General features: G+C 40.4%; 1 pseudogene; it reads right to left on the minus strand.

Annotated features, from left to right (window-relative positions):
• Nucleotides 1-6447: 6447 nt before the first annotated feature.
• On the minus strand, nucleotides 6448-6547 carry LOC115064377 (annotated as a pseudogene).
• Nucleotides 6548-14535: the final 7988 nt, after the last annotated feature.

Here is a 14535-nt window from a genome sequence, read left to right on the forward strand (position 1 = left end):
TGGCCCCTCTTTCTCTCTGCCTCTCTCCCTCTCCCCCTCTCCCTCTCTTCCTCTCCCTTGCTCCATCTCCTCCTTCCTCCCCCTTCTTCCCTCTCTCTTCTTTTCTTTGCTATCTCATTCACACAAGTCGCAGAATTTCTAAAACATTTTATAAGAATCTTGAGTGACTTGAAATGGCACCTTGTTTACTCACCTCCTCTAGAAGAAGGTGTGCCTCGGTTGATCTAAACCAATAAGACTGTAAACAAAAACTTTAAGTGGTGAATTTTCTTAAGGCACGTGTAGCATAGACCTCATATAACAAAAGTTGCCAATTCTCTTCCTGGAGAACAAATATGTATGTATATAGACATATCTACAAAATCTCAGCTGACTTACTAAGAATTCCCAACTCCAGCAGTGTGAAACGCTCAAAGATCTAAGATTAATATCCCCCTGATTAAAAGTTAAAGAAAGAAACTCAATGTGTGCTTGAGTAAATTCATTGTGTCTTAGATACCTCATAATCCAAAAATCCTTATCTCTTAACTAAAAGCCCTCCTATTTCAACTTGTTCTCTTCATTGAGGTCATAAAGAACAGTTAGTCACCATTACCTTTCATATTCTTGAAGATCACATTAAGCCCCACCTTGGATGTGTCCTCACCAAGATAAATAATCCAGGCTAAGTAACTCCAGTTTGGCTATACCTTTTCTCAGAGGCCCCATTATTCAATTCTTAATCATCTTGGTTGGACTTCCTCAGAACAGCCTTCAAGTTTTCCATACCCCTCTGAGGTTAGAGATGCTGTAATTATTCCTCAGACTCCAGGAAAGGTCTTCACAAGTGCTGTTGGTGCTTAATAGACCTTGTTATCCCGATAGCCTGGGCTCAGCCCTCACTTAGGTACCCTCCTTCTGTGCTGTGGTAGACAGCACAACTCTCACTGCCCCACACTTCATCAGTGGGCTCTGATTGCTCAGGCTACTAGACTTCCCATTTTCCTAGATAACAATCTCTTAAACAGGGCGCCAAGGTTGTGAACAGCAGTACTCAAGGAAAAATTGCAAGTATGCCGTTTGCAGGCTGAGCAAGGGTCATCAGACACGATACCCAACATATTCATTTCGCATAAACTTCTACAAATATCTTCATCTGCCTGGACTTCTTTTTTTTTTTTTTTTCTTGGTTCAGTAAATGTACTTTTATTTCCTTTTCTTTTCAAGTCAGGAATATTTAAAAATAAAGGTTCATTCAATTCTGGTTTTCAAATATACATCCCTTTGTCTCTCTGGAAACTGAGACTACTTTTATTTTTTTCATTGAGATCTTCCCCAAATGATTATTGGCCTTAGAGTACACCACAGTGTCTTCTGCACTCTTACACCGCCTTGAGCCTGTGTCAGCTATCTCTGAAACACGGCCTTTGCTACTATCTGAAATTACCTGCTCCTTTTAACGTTTTTGTCCCTTTTTTTTTTTTTTTTTTTTTTTTTTTTTTTTTTTTTTTTTGCAGAGTACAGTGTAACCACCACAAAACCAGGCATGATATATCTGGCTGTCCCTCTCCTGTAAAATCTAAAACAGTCCTTGGAAATATGCATAGTCTTTTCATTTTGAAAGAAACTCTTCCTTCTTCTCCTCAGCCGAATACAATTTTGTCACCTCACACTTCAAAATCTTTAAATTATGTGTCCTTAGGGAAGCCCTTTAATATCTATGTTCTTTATGTATGTTGTCATCTATCATACATTAGAATGCTGTGGATGTTTAAATGACTGCTCTGACATGGAGTCGAGCCACAAACGTGGGAAACGATTTTGATAAATTAGAGGGAATACTGATATATCCGTTAATATAAAATGAAATTACAGAAAGAAATATAGATATATTAGGCATATACCAAAACCAAAGAAGAGACAAACGTCTCCATGGAATAGATTCGCCTCTGCAGCATCTCTGTGTCTTCAGGAAGCCAGAATGGATTCTGAGTAGTTCTTTAGACAACAGCACAGGAAGCTAGAGAACAAAGGGGACTTGGAAAAGGCTACTGGGCCTTCCCTTTCCCCTGGGGATACAGAAAGAATTCCTACTTGTAATTTTCTTTAGACACATTATGTTTCAATTTAAAAAAAGGGGGGGGGGTTCTTTTTAACCTCAAGAATTCTTCAGCTTGCTCACGTTCTGTCTTAGCTCATGCACAATCACCAGTAGGCATAGCTGACATCCGCTCACCTCCAGGGACAGAAGAGAGGAGATGCCTGTGTCTCAACAATCAAATCTATTCCATGCATGAGGCTGGGGTCCATGATCTTGGCTTCTGGGGTTCTAAATCACTAGGTACATAAACCTGCAATAATCCTGCCCGCTCACATCCTACCTGTTTTCTGCTATTGTAAAAGTTGACCATCAGATCTTAGGGTTTTAAAGAAGACAGGCTTTTAAAGCACTTTGGAAAACACTTTTTTTTTAATTGAAATCAATAGTTTGAAAAGATTTGTGTGTGTGTTCATCGGAATAAATAATACAACCTAGTGGTGACTTAGTATATATATTCCAACAATAAAACACACACACACACACACACACACACACACACACACACACATACACACACACACTCAAGGTTTTACCCAGCAATTATATCCTTATTATGTGGGATATACCTGTATTTCATTAGCTATTTTTCTCTTGTTTTTGAGATGCTTGTTATAAAATGCTGATTCTCTGATTTATTAATGGATTAACTCATGGTTAAATGGCAACTTACTTTCCCTATAGAGGTATGAATATAAGATGTGAGTACTTGAGTGTAAAGCATGTAGGTTCAATTATGGTACATGCTAGCTTCTCCTTGACTTAGTTCATAAGATTTCCAGAGCATCCCTTAGAGAAAACAGCTTAATCGAGTTTTAATATATGCTGAGTAGGGTTGGGCCAGGAGATGCTGACTGAAGAGACATTCTGTCCAATGGTAATAGGAAAGCTGAGTGACTTGCAAAAGTATGCTTTCCTCATGGGTGATTTTTTAAGGCCAGAGCAATAAAATCTTGGATCTTGAAAGGACTGTAGCAGTTCTTTGATTTTTATGACAAAAATATTTTCCTACATGTTCTGAGTGCAAAGTCTTGTTTCTGTATCAACAGTATTTCAATAAACAATATTGCTGCTTTGAGAAGATATGTTTTAAACAAATGAAACCTTTAAAAATATAAGTTGTATGTTTTCTAAAAGTTGTTATAATTACTGAATTATAGAGGTCACCCTGTTATTATAATTCACACATCTGTTTAAGACAATAGTTCTACATGTTCTTTCATCAAGTATCAACTTGAGAACTTAATATCTGCTATCAACCATGTCCTATTAGAGTGAGATATACATTCTTTTTCTATGCTAAAATTAAGGTATCCCGGAAATAATACATCATAAACCAAGTGTCCTTTGTGTTTCATTGTTCCTTACTGGTATCTTATTGGGCATACCAGGTATGCCACTCTGATCCCTAGTTCAATGCTAAGGATGTTGCTATTTGTATTTCAAGCACACTGCTTCCCTGGAGACCTCATCTCGCTTGTTATTTTAATCATAAGCATTGACTGGAACCTTAGAACAGTGCTGTTTGGGGTGTTTGGGTTCCAGTGGTGACTAGGAGAAGCTGAGTTCCTACATTTAGAAAATTTACATGCAAAAGTCTACAAACCAGCACACATTGCAAATCAAGTTAGTTAACTAAACCAATCAGGCTTAATCAGATTCTATGGGGAAAATATTAAAGTATGTCGTTTAATTTATTTTTTTTTTAATCGATCCCTGATTCTTTTAAAGGGAAAGGTCTGCAATGTGCACTTGGAACATTACTTTAAAATGAGAGCTCACTAGCCCCTATTGCTAGAAGTTTGGCCGGCAATCACAAAGCCAGGTTCCTCACATTCAGATTTAACTAACAACTGAAAAAGACAGGGAGGGAAGAAAGGAGTAAAGGAAGTAAGGGTGAACGTCTGGCTGCAAATGATGATGCCCTCAGAGTGAAGAGGTGAGCAGGTGAAGCGAGGATAGACTCCAGATTGCCCAGCAGATTGCCTGGGGCAGCTAGGGAGGAAGACTACTAGCATCCCCCACTGGGATGCGGTGGGATCCAGCAGAAGCAGGGGAAGTGCTGGCATTCCCCATCCAGAGCTGCATTGTTTTGATGCTCTGACTCAAGTCTGAAGCATGACATTTCATGATCAGCTAAGCCGCTGAGCAACCACACCCTACTCTTGGCAAAAATATAGATCATATTATATTACGAAAGCGAACACAATGGAAAGTTTTCTTCAAATAATAAATAAACACTGTATCTTATTTATAAATCTTGTCAAGATTCTTCAAGGGCTTGCCCAGCTCCCTGACGAAAGCCCTGTTTGTTTGCTGCGAATGATGCTGCAGGCAGAGGAGCTGTCTGAACAGCCAGCCCCGTTTCAGGTTCAGCTTCCTCAGCCTAAATCCACAGGGCTGGCCTTTTAGTGGTAAAAGTAAATGCAGGTTTACAGTTGGAGAGAGGCCAGGACACTCCAAAGTGAAGCAGACAGTTGTGAAGAATTATTTATGGCAGGTTTTGTGATGCCTGTGTTGTACTCTGATTTAATAGGGAGAAAATGAAATCTGAAGCAGAGTGAATTCAATTTCCAAATTTTACTGGGTGTACATGAAGGCTTTACCTTGGGGTGCTATGGCTCTCTCCACCGACCCGCTAACCCAGCCTTCTTCTCATAGCTTTCATATGTTGCAAAAGTAATTTCTTCCTTGAACAGACCCTTGAAGATTTTGCATGACAACACAGAGTAGAGAATTCTCCTGTAGACAAAATCCCATTCCATTACTAAGAAATGTATTACTAAAGTATGTATATCTCAGTATCAAATTTTATTTTATATTGTATTTTTAAGTATTTTTTAAAAATTGTGGAATTGCTGATAGTATTCCATAGATATATTTTTCTCTTTGGTGAGAAAACACAATGATTTGGCCATGGTAGCTGCTTTTGATTTATTGATTATTGATTTATGGTAGAATTTGAGTATCTTTAGACATATGTTTTTATTTTCATTAACAAATAAAATGTGCACACCTCAATCATATACAGCATATTTTTAAAATATGTATGACCTTGTGAGTGGCCAAACTGAGCCAATCAGCACATAGGTCACCTCACATATTATCGCTGCTTGCTGATGACAGTACTAGCAGACAAACACATTGTTCCTGTCTACATGTAAGGTACATTTAGAAGAATTGATTTTACCTTTTAATTTAGTCTGCCCAACTCTTTCATTAGAAACCTTGTAACCCAGAATAAAGATATAAAAGAAAATAGAATCACATTCATTTGCAAAGTAGGGTCTTACCTTGACCTGAGGATTGGAGACCTCAGGTATGAAAGAAAATATTGAAGCAGAACACGGCAGAAAGTCACAAGAGTGGTCCTTGAGAAGAAGGGAAAAGTAGCAGCCATTGTGCTTTACTGACAAATGGGTGGGAGACATTTATAAACATCTATGGACGTTCATACCTGAAGATATATGCGCGTGTTTATATGGAGTGTGCATGTTAAAGTGTGCCTAACATGAGTATACCCATTATGTATGTGCATGTTCGTGTTTGCTAAGTCCTCTGTTAGGTACTGGTAAACCACACTTAAATGATTCCCTCCGTCACACAACTAGATACAAACACAAGTAGACAGACATCCGATACCACGAGCAGCATGTGTCCTCGGCAAGAAAGCAGACTGACTCCTGTGTCCAGGGAGAGTGAGTGGAGATGCCCTGAAAGTGGCCTCAGACACAGCCTTGGAGAGGCCTAGCTATACCTGTGAGGGCAGGGTGTGGAGCAGATCCTCAGGTCTTTCTAGCTAGCCTCTAAAAAAAAATCAAGCCATGTTTATCATCACATCAAGTTGCAGACCACTCAGACTTCAAACAGTTTAAAGCAGGAGATAACTTGCGTGGTTTTTATAGAGGTAAATTGGGTTCTCCTTTATTATTTTTTCCTGTTATTTAAAAATACATTGTGGTAAACATATATAACATGAGATTTACCAGTGTAGCCATGTTAGCTGTATTGAGCAGTACTGAATGAGCTCATGGTATTGGACCATCCATCATCCTCTTCAACTTTCTCATCCTCACCATCTTCAACTCTGAACCATTAAACATTAATACTGTTTCTCTCCCCTTGACTCTGTGAAGCTTATTCTAGGCATATTAAATAGGTGGGTCCCACATGCCATGCAGCTCATCTATGCTGCAACCTGAGTCAGAATTCCCTCCTTTTTCAAGCTGAGTAATAGTTCATAATAGGTAATGTGTTTTGTTGTTGCTCTTGTTGTTTTTGTTTTTTAATAGCAAACCCTTAAAGTGGTTTTATTTTCACATTAATTTATTTTTTATTAGAAATTTTCTTTATTTACATTTCAAATGTTAAAAAATATGGACCACTTTGCAAATTTGCGTGTCATCTTTGCACAGGGGCCATGCTAATCTTCCCTTCCAGTTTTAGTATATGTACTGCCGAAGCGAGCAAGGTACTGTATCATGTGTTGTTTAACTGCTCATCTGTCAGTAGGCATTTGGGCTGCGTCTGCCTTGGACTGTTGTACGGAATACTGTGTTGGACATATATGTACAAACACTTGTTAATCTGCTCTCCTTTCTTTGGGGTATATATCCAGGAATGGAATTACTGAACTATAGCATGACTCTTCGTTCAATTTTTTGTGTAAATAAGCTAATGCTTTTAAATTTATGACTTCAGTAGACATTGATTGGGGCTTAAGTGTGAAGGAACAGACAAGATGTACTGCCTTCAAAATCCTGTTTGAGGGTTTTACAATTTTATCTTTTGGCAGTAATGATGACAACTAGTGCCCAGACTGTCTTTTCCAGGATCCCAGAGATACATGGCCTGCATGCCTGTCATCTCCAGCTTCATTGACTTTGGGCTGTGAGTAGCCAGGCCAACCAGAATCTGATGCAGACACTACACTGCAATGTCAGGACTTAGATTCTCTGTGTTCCTCATCGGTCCCTATGCCATCGTTGCAGGAGATGGAGGAAGAGATTACGCCACCTAAGTCAGAGACTAGATGAGTGAAACAGAAGCTAGGATGTCAGGGTATGTTATTTCGGTTCCACCAAGGGGGTGAACTGGATGATGGGGCAATGAGCCTTTCCGTTTGGATGATACTGTTCCCATGAAAAAACTCGCAAGGAATAATTGACTTGTATAAGGGAAAATATAAGGCTTTGAAAGTTAGTCATGGTAGATAGCAAAACTCAGACCGGTCACCCCTAGAACAGCGTCTTGGCACCAAGAAATCACTGTGGAATTTAGCCGTCTCATTTAGTGGGCATTGAGATCTGCTTCCCCATCAGAATTACAGTGATTTGTTGTTGTTGCTGTTGTTGTTGTTGTTGTGATTGCTGCTGCTGCTACCACTGCTGCTGCTGCTGCTGGTGGTGGTGATTATAAATCATCTTTTCCCAAACAAACTGAAAGGTTGTTGGAGCACAACTGCAATGTAAGAACTAAACAATTTACGTGAGATATCAAACTCCACAACTCGGAAGACAAAAGGTGAGAAGAGTTTTTTAAACCTGGGGGCTGCGGAATGTGAGAGAGCCAAGCACAGCCACTGTTCTGACCTTCTCAGCAGTAAAGGACAGAGAGAAGCCCTGGGACTTACGTGGTCGTTGTTACACACTAACCGGGCAAAGACGGACTTTCCACATTCGACCATTACCTTCTAAGAATTTGTCAGAAGCATTTTTATATTATTGAACAGGATGAGCAAAATCACCCTAGGTACTTTAAGATCTCAGCAGCACTTGGTTTACGTGTTTCTAAGATCAGCATTAGCCATACTGTTCATTCACAGACCATCTGAGGTCACTATGCAAAAGACCAGTATGAAATGGCCTGGTTCTGGGGTTTTCTGAGCTCTGCCTGCCTGTCTAACTGCTTCTGCATACTTCTGCCCCTCATGTGTTTCAAGCCTATAGGTAACAGACCCTGTCTTTCTCTCACTGAAGGGTACAGGAGGGAATCCAGGTGCATTGTGCTGTTTGAGGCTGTTGGGAATGGAAGGCTCCTTCTGTTGTAAACTTGTGGTGTAAGAAGGCTGCTCCAGTCTTCACACCAGCACGCCAGCCAGAAAATCAGGAAAGACAAAGCAGGGGATGGCTCTCTCCCTGTGGAGAGAACTCATTTAGGACTACACTCCCTCCCTCTACTTCCACCATCTTGGGGAGCATTTGGTCTCATGGGCATGCATGCGTGGGTCTTCCACAAAGTCTGGTTGGCCCTGCACATAGACTTTATTCCCAAAATATAGAAAGAAAGGGTATTGGGAGACAGTTAAAAGTTTTGTCACAGATATCTTATTTAAAATTAAATTCCCCTGAAAATGCCTACTGTGGTTTAAAAATCAAACTGTTATGAGCAGATTTGTGGCAATGGTGACAGAAAACACTCCCACGAGTCCATTCCGAGTCAGTCAAGTTTATTTCTGCCTTGGTCCATGTCATAGAAAGCGGCAAAAGAGGGAGAGGTGGGGCCATACCGAGAAAACACTGACCAACCACCAGGCTGTAGAACCATTTGGTTGGGGATATTCTTGCTTCTCTCTTTAAGGCAGAGTTTGAGAAAGCAGTTGCTGGCGCTGCGAGGGCTTGCACACAGTAATCAGCTTGCACAGAGATAATGTGATGCTAATTAGCTTGATTATATATTTTACAGAGTATGGTTATGTTAAACCCTTCTGTTGTACATCATAACTATGTATAATGTCTGTCAAATTTAAAAAGCAAATAGCTTAGAAAATAAACTGCTCACATTAACTTAAGAAATTTCTTGCAGTCATTTCATTATTTAATAGGTTCTGCTGACTCTTTATTTTGCATAGCCGTGTCCCCACCAAGGGCCCCTGTGAGAATGACCATGTCATTCTCACATGGCAAGCTTGAGGGCTGCTTCTCTTAGAGACCAGAATGCCCACGGTTGGCACCTGTGTCCTGACCAACTATTTCCCAGAGCTCCTGTGGCTAGCCACCATCCTGCAATCTGAATGGGAATAGCACGGCTCCTCCCACACTCAAGGCTTCCCAGCACTGCTCATTTCTGTGCTGGGAAAACAGATTTGGATTCTAATGGGGCGGAAATGGACGTGTAAAAGGACAAATCTCTGGCTTCCTTTACCTGAGTTTCTCCACCACACCCCATCTTTCCCCCGCAGGACACCTGCATCCATGGTGAATGTTTTGTTGTCCTTGGCTTTTATCCAGTTCTCTGAGTTGTAACCTTAGTTTGCTTTCCTTTTTTTTTTTTTTTTTTTTTTTAATCATACTCACAATTTCCAAATTCCTTCACGAAAGTCTTTGCTAAGAAGGACCACCATAATTTCAAGAAGGAAACAGATTCCAAGTCCTTTCTGGAAATTTTGTATATATATATATATATATATATAATATATTAATTATATATATATATAATATATATATATGAATGATATATATAATCTTAAATCAGCACAAAAATTAATCCTTAGTATAGGAGATGATGCTCATGCTAATTTGCTTGATTTATCTATTTTAAATAGAATATTTATTTTAGACCATTCTGTTGTACATCATAAGTATATATAATTTTTGTCAAAATTTAAAAGCACAAATTAAAAGTAAAAGAAAATAAACTAACTCATGTTAGTTCAATTTAAGAACTTTCTTTTGTCATTTCATCATTTAATAGGTCCTACTAATTCTTCATCACAATGTGTATAACTGTCACATGAGATTATTTTAATTTTGTATAGAAACCATTAATATATTTACTAATTTGAAAACACAACTGAATTAGTAGGAAAAAAGAAGACTAAGGATCTTTTCTGTTTTTGAGGAAAAGTATTCTGATTTTCTATGATTTGGGTGCTTGGCTAAAATTCAAATTATAATTTACATTCAATCTGTATTTGTTCTTAGTTTCAGAGACTATCTTTTCTTTTGCAATGTTCCTGGTTACTTTTTCTCTGATTCCCCCCCCCCCCGTTTTTTTTCCCTGACTTGCTTTTCTTTGTCCCTCCCATACTCAGGGGACATATGTTAATTTGTTCACAAGAAAGAAGTTTGGCAAGAATACCTGTCCACATGGGGGAGCAGTTTTGCAGAGGCTCAGGGGGAAACAATTACAGTTTGCCACTGAAGCTGGATACACACTTAAAGCTAAAATTACAATTTAGAACATAGAAAGATGCCATCACTGGGGGAAAGATGGCCTTTAAAGCCATGTGGAGTCAAAGAAGTCAGAAATAACCATGATCAGACTGCTAAAACGTCTACCCTACAAAAACAATGAAAAAAAGGATCAACAGCGAAGACATTTTCGGTCAGAACAATGTCTCATATTGGTGATGCTTAAAGAATGCCTACAAATATCTAAAAACAAGCAAAGGGGCAAAAGAAGAGTCTCGAGGAACACAATTAGAGCCGTGGCTTTCTACGTGTGGGTCTTGACCCCCTTAAGGAGTCAAATATCAAACCCCTGCATATCAGATATTTACATTGCAATTCATCACAGGAGCAAAACTGCCGTTATGACATAGCAACAAAATAATTTTATGGTTGTGGGTCACTACAGCATGAGGAACTGTATTAACGGGGTGCAGATTTAGGGCAGCATTAGGAAGGTTGAGAACCACTGGCTTGGAGGAAGCCTTCCTGGAGGAGGCGATACTGAACTACACCTTGGCCAGCAGGACGGTGCAAGCATTGAAGGCCTCCGCAGTGAAGACAGCGTGATCAGGTCCACAGGAGCGTAACAGGTCCGCCATAACCGTAGGTCTGCAACAGGGCTGGAGGGTGACTCTCTCAGACTGGAAGCAGATCGTAGAGGACCTTGAATGCCACGCAGAGGAATTCAGTTTTCTCGTTTTTCATCCTGCTCACTCTGTATTGTCTATAAATCTGTTAACAGTCCTTCACCTTATTGTCTGGCTCTGGAATAATTATTTTATCTGTGAAGAATGATGTCATGGAAATAGTATTGAACTAAGAATCAAGGCTGTTGGATTTATATGTTACAGTTGGGTTTAATACACGGATGTTAGAACCATAATTCAAACCTCAGCAATTACATTGATAAGTCACTCTGTGTCAAACGGAGCCACAATAGATAGATAGATGATAGATAGATAGATAGATAGATAGATAGATAGATAGATAGATAGATAGATAGATAGATGCTGTTTCACTCCTTCCAGCATCCTTAAATTGTGCACACAGTAGGTGTGCACTGAGCATTCATTGACTATCATTCAGTCGGAAACCTCTGAGATTCTTTACCTAGCTCTAGCTGTATAGAATAATGAAGAATGAAGAGCCCTGGCTTCAAGCTTACAGGTCAGAAATAAGCCTGCCTTCTCAGTTCAGTCAAGTATTTGCTTCTAAGCTTTGTTTTGTGGTTTGTAGGAAAGGAGTCATGTACTGTGGTAAGAGTCTAAATTATGATCACTTTTCTGTAGTTCATTAAAATTTTCATATACAGAGAAAACATCAGAGCGCAGAAACAAAGAGAAGCTCATGTATTTGTAGATTGATAATGCTTCCTTGACTCTGAGTGAGAAACAGTAAACCCTCACCTCACGCTGACTATAGCCCTATGGAAATGCATGTCTCTCCCAGAACTCAAACGTCTAAATCAATCAAAACTAGCACACACACAGACATACACACACACACACACACACACACACACACACACACACACACACACACACACCTGGATCCATCCATTTGTTTCTTTAAAAAATAAAATAAAAACCTGTTAAGAATAAGTGTAAAAACTAGGATTTGAACTCTTTGTCCCCAAATCAGCTATTATCTTCCCAGAAGTCCCCAGAATTCACTTTTGCTGTTGGCTGGTGTCAGGAACTTTAACCATGTGCCTACAGTGTGCAGAGCCCAGACATCGGTTTGGTAGACTTGAGGGGGGGGGGGAGTATAAGCTGATGCTCTAGGTTCCTCAAATTAAGAGACAGGGCAGAGCAGATCTTAGTTCCCTCAGAAGTAACACAAATTAGAAGGATATTGTGGAGCAGGAACTTGAAAACATGCCCACTAAGTAACCTGGTGTGGCCATGGCAGGGGAGTCAAACCGTGGTCTCACCCTCTGCTGTTGTTTGCTTGCCCCTTGGATTGCTTTTCTTAAATAACTGCAAGACTCTGTATATTCCATATTCACTTCCTATCTGGGCTCTCCTCACTAATCCCTCAGACCATTCATGACCCCTCAAGACTCTGCCCTGCTCTGCCCCACATAGAGACCTCGCACATCAGTGGTTGTAGATAGAGACTTTATGAGCTCAGAAGGTAGCCTTTCCCCCTCTCCTCCTCTCTAAGTGTGTGAGCTTACCTTCGGCAAAAGAGGATGTATCGGTTAGCATTCTTATAGAGAACAGAATTTGCTCTTGTCCACTTAAATGAAATACGACGTAAGGTATCAAATCACATAAAATTTGAATTTCCAAGGAAAAAGTTTGCAATATAAGCTCTCTTAGGGGGTCCTAGTCTACTTTGCAGAAACACGTCACCATGGGAACTGCCATGGAAGGTATCTGGTGACTGAAAAGATGGGAGAATGAGAGGGTGATGAGGAATGTGCCCAGTTTCTCTGGTGCAGCTGATCAAATGAATGTCCTTCAATCATTGTCTCTTGGTGTGGAAAGTTAATGACTAGTTTACAACCATATTGCTCTGTGGCTACCTTTATAAACAATGAAAGCAAATCATGATCTCTGCCTCACTTCCTCCTCCTAGATAGGATGGCAGAGCTTCCTAGGGGGCAAATCTAGGTTAGATCCGAGCATCTTAGCTGCAAAGGAGTCTGGGAAATGTAATTTTGAACTTCGAAGTCTCTGATGAGCAGAAAGGCACTGGCTAGGATGAAGGGTGGTGGTTCTTGCCTCATAGGTGTAATCTATATAAACCTAAACAGTGTGTCTGTCTTTGGGATTGCAATAAGTAATACACATAAAGTACTTATGGCTGCACCTGGGGCCTCATTGAAGACTCAACAAAGGGAGCTATCATTCTGCCAGTAGTCCTTCGAAAACACACAACTTTTGTACGCCTGTTTATTGCATGAGAGTAGCAGTTCTTCTTTGCAGGTTGTAGATAAGGACCGTGCTCTATCTCATGTGTTTCTCCAAAGAATGAGTTGAAGCTTGCAGCGAATGCACTTTGGTGTTGTTCAATGGCTACTGGGTGAATTGAAATCTGTGCTCAAATTCCAGTCCTGCCCTCGAGAATGTAGTCCAGCTCTGTCTCAGTCTTTTACTGTCGCTCTGCCCTCTGTCCAGATTATCCACTAATACTAAAGACCTTCCCTATAGCCCCGTGGGAGAAACAAGGCTGGCTTGCTCTGATCCTAGACAGAGATGGCCATCTCTGCCCCCTCAAAGGAGAGAACGAAGGCCTTACTCAGCTGCACAAAGCCCTTCTTCCTGAGACTCTCCAAAAAAAAAAAAAAAAAACTCATATCTGTGCCCTACTATTTCTGCTACTGCAGGTCTAAGAAAAGAGGCCCAACCTCGAGGACCAGACAGGTGGCTCTGGAGCAAAAGCTGTGAGGCGTTTTCCTCAGGGAATGAAATTCCGAAAGTTTAGCTCACTCTTTCCTGCCATAAAGCACCCTGACTGTTAACAGCTTGCTGCTGTCCAAGCCGGTGTTTTTTAAATTAAGTATTGTTAAATCCATACCATTTGGAATGATGCTTCAGACAGCCCTGACACTGGCTCTCGCCGCTGCTTTCATTTCACCTAATATATTGTGCATGGAACCGGGAACCAAGCTGACGGCTGCCACAGCTTCTGGGGGCTGCCGTGCGCCGACTCTTGCAGACGGCTTTAATTTAGATACCTGAAGAGGAAAAAAGGAACGGGGCCAACGCCCTGCTCAGTGCCATAAGTGGTCTTTCCCCAGCTGCCATAGCTATGATCTACATTACCTAGGGTTTATGTTATTTTTCCCTTGGCCCTTAAAAGCTCTTAGAAGTGACAAAGTTGGGAGACAGAAGCTGTAGACTAAAACAAGGTACTTTCCATTGCCAGGTAAGCTATATGCACAAGAAACCCTGGTCATCTCCATTTCTCCTCTCCCACAAGCATCCCTGTCTAGCACAGCCCCCTCCACCCAGTACCACCCTCTGAACCTGTTCATGTGTAAGTAAGTAGATACAAATGTGTTGAATGAGATGAATGAATTTGAAGTCAGAAGAACCTGCTCCTGGGGCTGGATCCAGCTTGTGGGCCCTATATCAGTTTGTCTCTTTGAGCCTCAATTTCACCCGTATTGGGCAGTAGGAGCATTTAAGCAGCTCCACAAAGTACCTCAAAGTATCCAAAGTCACAGAGACTTTAGAAATTCTGTTAGCTCATCTTAAAAACTTTCCCCAATAACTCAAACCCAAGTTGATATATATATATATATATATATATATATATATATATATATATATATAT

This window comes from Mus pahari, chromosome 6 (assembly GCF_900095145.1).
Source record: "Mus pahari chromosome 6, PAHARI_EIJ_v1.1, whole genome shotgun sequence".
NCBI classification, from domain to species: Eukaryota; Metazoa; Chordata; class Mammalia; order Rodentia; family Muridae; genus Mus; species Mus pahari.